This window comes from Bubalus kerabau, chromosome 6 (assembly GCF_029407905.1).
Source record: "Bubalus kerabau isolate K-KA32 ecotype Philippines breed swamp buffalo chromosome 6, PCC_UOA_SB_1v2, whole genome shotgun sequence".
NCBI classification, from domain to species: domain Eukaryota; kingdom Metazoa; phylum Chordata; class Mammalia; order Artiodactyla; family Bovidae; genus Bubalus; species Bubalus kerabau.
Window position 1 is genome coordinate 6,511,237 of NC_073629.1, and position 7,236 is coordinate 6,518,472.

The 7,236-nt window shown below is 40.9% G+C and overlaps 1 non-coding gene across 1 annotated transcript; it reads left to right on the top strand.

The window, feature by feature from the left end:
* The first annotated feature begins 2,715 nt into the window (after nt 1-2,715).
* Nucleotides 2,716-2,787, top strand: TRNAC-ACA (transfer RNA cysteine (anticodon ACA)). The gene has a single exon. It is a non-coding gene; the product is annotated as a tRNA-Cys (tRNA).
* The last annotated feature ends 4,449 nt before the right edge of the window (nt 2,788-7,236 follow it).

Below are 7,236 nucleotides of genomic sequence, written 5' to 3' on the forward strand. Positions count from 1 at the left end.
CGACTCTTTGTGACCCCATGAACCACAGTATGCCATGCCTCCCTGTCCAACACCAACTCCCGGAGTTCACCCAAACCCATGTCCATTGAGTCAGTGATGGCATCCAACCATCTCATCCTCTGTCATCCCCTTCTCCTCCTGCCCTCGATCTTTTGGGTCTTTTCATCAGGGTCTTTTCAAATGAGTCAGCTCTTCACATCAGGTGGCCAAAGTATTGGAGTTTCAGCTTCAATGTCAGCCCTACCAATGAACACCCAGGACTGATCTTTAGGATGGACTGGTTGGATCTCCTTGCAGTCCAAGGGACTCTCAAGAGTCTTCTCCAACACCACAGTTCAAAACCATCAACTCTTCAGCGCTCAGGTTTCTTTATAGTCCAACTCTCACATCCATACATGACTACTGGAAAAACCATAGCCTTGACTATATGTGCCTTTGTTGACAAAGTAATATCTCTGCTTTTTAATATGCTGTCTAGGTTGGTCATCCCTTTTCTTCCAAGAAGCAAGCTTCTTTTAATTTCATAGCTGCAGTCACCATCTCCAGTGATTTTGGAGCCGAAAAAATAAAGTCTGACACTGTTTCCACTGTTTCCCCATCTATTTCCCATGAAGTGATGGGACTGGATGCCATGATCTTCGTTTTCTGAATGTTGAGCTTTAAGCCAACATTTTCACTCTCCTCTTTCACTTTCATCAAGAGGCTTTTTAGTTCCTCTTCACTTTCTGCCATAAGGGTGGTGTCATCTGCATATCTGAGGTTATTGATATTTCTCCCGACAATCTTGATTCCAGCTTGTGCTTCTTCCAGCCCAGTATTTCTCATGATGTACTCTGCATATAAGTTAAATAACCAGGGTGACAATATACAGCCTTGAGGTACTTCTTTTCCTATTTGGAACCAGTCTGTTGTTCCATGTACGGTTCTAACTGTTGCTTCCTGACCTACATATAGGTTTCTCAAGAGGCAGGTCAGGTGGTCTAGGATTCCCATCTCTTTCAGAATTTTCCACAGTTTATTGTGATCCACACAGTCAAAGGCTTTGGCATAGTAAATAAAGCAGAAATAGATGTTTTTCTGGAACTCTCTTGCTTTTTCCATGATCCAGAAGATGTTGGCAATTTGATCTCTGGTTCCTCTGCCTTTTCTAAACCAGTTTGAACATCTGGAAGTTCATGGTTCACGTATTGCTGAAGCCTGGCTTAGAGAATTTTGAGCATTACTCTACTAGGGTGTGAGATGCGTGCAATTGTGTGGTAGTCTGAGCATTATTTGGAATTGCCTTTGTTTGGGATTGGAATGAAAACTGACCTTTTCCAGTCCTGTGGCCACTGCTGAGTTTTCCAAATGTGCTAGCATATTGAGTGCAGCACTTTCACAGCATCATCTTTCAGGATTTGAAATAGCTCAACTGGAATTCCATCACCTCCACTAGCTTTGTTCATAGTGAGGCTTTCTAAGGCCCACTTGAGTTCATATTCCAGGATGTCTGGCTCTAGCTGAGTGATCATACCATTGTGATTATCTTGGTCGTGAAGATCTTTTTTGTACAGTTCTGTGTATTCCTGCCACCTCTTCTTAATATCTTCTGCTTCTGTTAGGTCCATACCATTTCTGTCCTTTATTTACAAAAATTACCATGTATCTTAGACTGTTCAAGTTGGCATGACAAAATACCAAAATACCACTATACTGTTGTCTTACACAACAGACAGTTATTTCTTAAGAGTTCTGGAAGTTGCTAAGTCCACGATCAAGGTGCTGGTCAATTCAGTTTTTGATGAGAGATCTCTTCCTGGCTTATAGGTGGCTATGTTCTGTGTCCTGAGAGACAGAAATAGAAAAAGACAGAGAGAGAGACTGAGAGACAGAGCTCTCTAGAGTCTCTTTTTACAAGGGCACTAATCTCATTATGAGGGTTCTACCCTCCTGACTTCATCTAACCTAATTACCTCCCAAAGGCCCCACCTGCAAATACGAACACATTGGGGATTAGGGTTCAACATATGATCTTTATGGGAAAACAAACATTTATTTCATAACACCATGTGAATGGCACTTCCCAAAATCATAAAGTGTGTAATTTTTATAACTGTTGCCTCTTTCTTTCTCTGGAGCATCTTTCCACTTTATTTTTTTACTTTATCATTTTATTCTACTCATTTTCCCAGGCCCACTTAAGGTTCCAACTCCTCCACTTATTTCTTTAAAAATACTTAAGAACTAGATATTTTCTGGAAACTGTAGTAGGTATTGGAAATATACCAACAAATGAGCTATGTCCCTGCTTTCTCTTACCTTGCAGTCGATTAAATGAGAGAAATGCTAAATATAATAAAGTGTCAAAGATAGAGATATAAACCTATAATGTGTGTGTGTATGCTCAGTTGTGTCTGACTCTGTAACTCCATGGACTGTAGCCCACCAGGCTCCTCTATCCATGGGGTTTTTCAGGCAAGAATAATGGAGTGGGTTGCCATTTCCTACTCCAGGGGATCTTCCCAACCCAGAGATCGACTCTTGTGTCTCCTGCATTGTCAGGTGGATTCTTTACTGCACCACCTAGAAAGCCCTAGACAAAAAAAAAAAAAAATTAGTTGTACAAAAGAGAAAAAGATTCATTATACCAAAAGGAAATGAGAAAACTGTGGTATGTCAAGAGTAGAGTAAGAATTCACAGAGAGTTTTAAGCTGAATTTTCAAGAATGAATGACTTCTCTGGTGGCTCAGATGGTAAAGCGTCTGCCTACAATGCAGGAGACCCAGGTTCGACCCCTGGGTTGGGAAGATCTCCTGGAGAAGGAAATGGCAACTCACTCCAGTATTCTTGCCTGGAAAATCCCATGGACGGAGGAACCTGGTAGGCTATAGTCCATGGGGTCACAAGGAGTTGGATACGATGGACTTCACTTTCATTTTTCACTTTCAAGAATGAATAAGCATTTGTTAGGCAGAGTTGACAGGTGTGAACATTAAACATTGAGGCAAGGCATGGAAATAAATCACTGAAAGCTCATTATCACCTTCTGAAGAGTTTGAACTTTAGCCTGTAAAAGGCACCACTTAAGAAAACCATTGTGCTTTAGAAAACATCATTGGTGATTTGAGAGATTCAAGTCCATAGTAAGAGAGACAAGTGACAACTGTAAGAATAAAAACAGATGATAAGATGATGATGGCAGTGAGATGGATGTGGAAATGAATACAAGAAATATTAAATAAGGAATAGCGATACAATTTAATGGGTAAATAAATGCGAGAGGATCAATGAAAGGGAGGAGACTATTGTGACTGCAAGTTTCTGAGTCCCAGTTAAATGACTGCATCTTCCCATAAGTTTAATTGCAAAAGTAAGGATACATATAAGATGACGATAGAGAAGGAAACAAGGTTTAAGGAGAATACGTTTTAAAAATTATTGTTAAAGGAACTTAATCGTGTTCACCTCTTACCTTAAAGAAGTTAAAAAAAGAGAAAAGACAGCAAATGTGGGATAGAAAAGGATTATGAAAGTATAAGCTCCATCCATTATAGGAACAGGTGATAAGAGGTAGAAAACATGAAGAAAATATCACTGAACTGGAGAAGAAAAACCTTTTCCTTTGTTATAGAAGCAGAAATAGCTAGGGTGAATATACACTGAAATAAGTTGCAGTTTTGTAAGGTCAGAGGTAAGATGGTAAGGGAGTTAGTGTCTTATAGCTTCATTTTTTTCCCTGTATAAATCTGCTGAAGTTGCAAGAAAGGGAGTAAAGATCTGAGAAGTGTAAAGAAAGCATGAACTAGCTTCTGTGAGGGACAGAAGAGAGAGCTGCTGCTGCTGCTGCTAAGTCACTTCAGTCGTGTCCAACTCTGTGCAACCCCATAGACTGCAGCCCACCAGGCTCCCCTGTCCCTGGGATTCTCCAGGCAAGAACACTGGAGTGGGTTGCCATTTCCTTCTCCAATGCATGAAAGTGAAAAGTGAAAGTGAAGTCACTCAGTTGTGTCTAACTACTAGCAACCCCATGGACTGCAGCCTACCAGGCTCCTCCATCCATGGGATTTTCCAGGCAAGAATACTGGGGTGGGGTGCCATTGCCTTCTCTGGAAGAGAGAGCAGAAACAGGTAAAAAATTTGTCACACAATACAGGGGTTACCACTGAGATAGAGAACACACATTTCTAGTGGTAACAATACACACAGATATGTAATAGCCTTTTGTAATGCTTAACAGTTCAAGTGTATGAGTGATGAAAGCACATGTCTGGGTTTATCCATGGCTATGAATTGACAGGATATATCAAGGGTTAAGAGTCTGTGGATACTGAAGTGCTGACGAGAGTGGTTTGAGAAACTCACTAGAGATTTAGATCAAGTTGGACAAGAAGAGAAACCTCAAAGGAAATGATGAATTGAGAACAAAAAGGAAAAATGCAAAGAACAAAGTCTCAAGAAACTTGAAGAATAGGTTGACAGAGGGGAATATAATGGCTATAAGGATAGAACTGGATAGCCAGATCTTAGAAAACTAGAATTTAACATTCCAGAGATAGTGCATTCTAAGGTCCTGCTTCAATCTTGTGCTTGGGTTATTGAATTGGAAGAAGAATTTAGGGATCAAGGAGTTTAAGACTAGGTTGTTGCATGGGCAGTTATATTCATGATGCAATCATAGGTGATCTTGGCAGAAGTTGGGCCAAAATGAAAATGGTGAGTCATACCAGAATGCTTAATGGTGAGAGGAGTGGGATGTAATATAGAATAAATAATGAACAAGTAATCTGTTATTCAACTCAAAGTTTACAACATATTACTCACAGATATTATTTTACTTAAACAAGCTATGATACAGACATGACTATTTGTCTCATTTTGTAGAGAAATATAGATTTAAGTTGGAACCCCTCAAACAAAAACCACTCAGCCAGTAAGGGACAAAGCTAGAATTCAAGCCCGCATTTTCTTATTTCACAGCTTTTTTTCCTTTCCAGGATAACATGCTGTCTTAACTAGCATAAAATTTTACCTCTCCAAGCACACATTTCACAGAGGAACTCTAAAGGTATAATGCCTTAATCTAAACAAAAAACACTCAAATATATAGTTTAAAGCCCACTGGTTTAAGTAAAAGATGGTTTCCCAGAAGCTTCTGGTTGAAGAGAAGAATGTTTCTCCTAGATTTTAAGAAGGAAATAAAAACTCTCATGTACACACATGAAGCATAGATGCCCCCCTTAGATGCCTGAGTTCAAGGGTGGAACTGACCCCTCTGCTGCTGCTGCTGCTAAGTCACTTCAGTCGTGTCTGACTCTGTGCAACACCATAGACGACTGACCCCTCAACACACCGCAAAAGCTGCTTGGCGGTGAACTCATCTCGATTACATCTTCCCTGTAGCTCAGACGCTAAAGAATCTGCTTGCAATGCAGGAGACCTAGTTTTGATCCCTGGGTTGGGAAGATCCCCTGGAGAAGGGAATGGCAATCCACTCCAGTATTCTTGCCTGGAGAATCCCATGGACGGGGGAGTGGCGGGGTCACAAAGAGTGACTAACTGAGTGACTAACACTACCACTGCTACACCTTTAAAATGTCAGATGAAGTGTCAGGGACTGGGGAATGGAGCACCCAGGCTATTTAAAGAATTTCTGCTTCAAAACAGCAACGTAAAAAAGTGGATATTTCAGGTCTCATTGTTTGCCTCTCTCTGCTGCTACTGCTGCTGCTAAGTCACTTCAGTCGTGTCTGACTCTGTGCAATCCCATAGACGGCAGCCCACCAGGCTTCCCCATCCCTGTGATTCTCCAGGCAAGAACACTGGAGTGGGTTGCCATTTCCTTCTCCAATGCATGAAAGTGAAAAGTGAAAGTGAAGTCGCTCAGTCATGTCCAACTCTTCGCGACCCCATGGACTGCAGCCTACCAGGCTCCTCCGTTCATGGGATTTTCCAGGCAAGAGTACTGGAGTAGGGTGCCATCGCCTTCTCCATTGCCTCTCTCTAATGACTCATTTCCTCTCAAAGATAAAAGTGCTGATTATTATTTAAATAAAATGTTTTTTAAATGCCCAACTTTCTGGGAGCAATAATTACATTTCCTACTTTTAGACAACATTATGATCGTTTATTTCTTCTGTTTGACTCACCATGACTATTAAGGTAGGAAATTAAAAATGAAAAAAAGAACTAATTCCTCTTTCATAGTTTCCTTTGATTTTTGCACCCAGAGTTTATTCACGAAGGAATGAGATCTTGGGGAGTCCTTCGTGCTCCTTGCCTACCCAATAGTAGTGCCTAGAATATGACTGGCACTCATGAAAGGATAATTGACTTACAGTTAGCCCAATAACTAGCTCAGGAGACTGTTCATCAGGAGAAAAAACATAATGACAAGGGGAGAGAGAAATACCCAAAACCATTTTTAAAGAGGTTAGAAAGGAAGAAGAACTGAATTCAAGAATCTGAGGAAGCAATCTCTTCCTAGACTGTAGACTGAATATTTGGAGGACTCAAGAAAGGCCCCTATTTTAAGAAAATGCCTAAGGGCAGACTGGTGTGAATTTGAATGGAGTGAGCCTGCAGATGGCAAGATAAAAGAAAATCGAAATGTTATTATATAAATGTTAAGCAAAGCTATTTTCAGTTGAGACTTAATGGAAAAGGCTTAAGCTATAATATCCAGGTAATGAAATCCCTGAAGTTTTTACCACACAAGATGTGGGTGTGAGTGGGTGGTGGGAGACAAGCTGAACTGAGAGGTGAGCTGCATAGAATGCCACCTAGACCAGTTTATGAAACTAAGTCCTTCTTCCCAGCAAAGAATTCACCCCTACTCAAGAAGACACAGGAATTGCCAGACCATGAAGATGTCTAGGGTGAGAAAGAACTTTGATGTGGGTAGCAGTGATGGAAAAAGGCTCAACAATCAGTGTGACTCAGAGAGAGGGCTTCTTCTAGGTACAGTGGGCCCAGTCATTGAGAACCTGAATAAAGAGGTAGGGGAGTCTCTAATCAAAGGGGAATGGGAATATCTCACACAGTAGAGGATGCAGAAAGTGATGGTGATATCAGCATAGATCAGTATGTTTGCCATCTGAGGATCATTCCCTCCCAGTCCAGCCCCATGATGTCTGCAGCACAGAGACAACTACTTGACAATAAGGAAAGAATCCCAGCAAATTAGCCCTACATAAAGCCATTTAAATAGACAACATCTTAGACTTTCAAGAAACATGGCATCTAAGTCCAAGAATAGA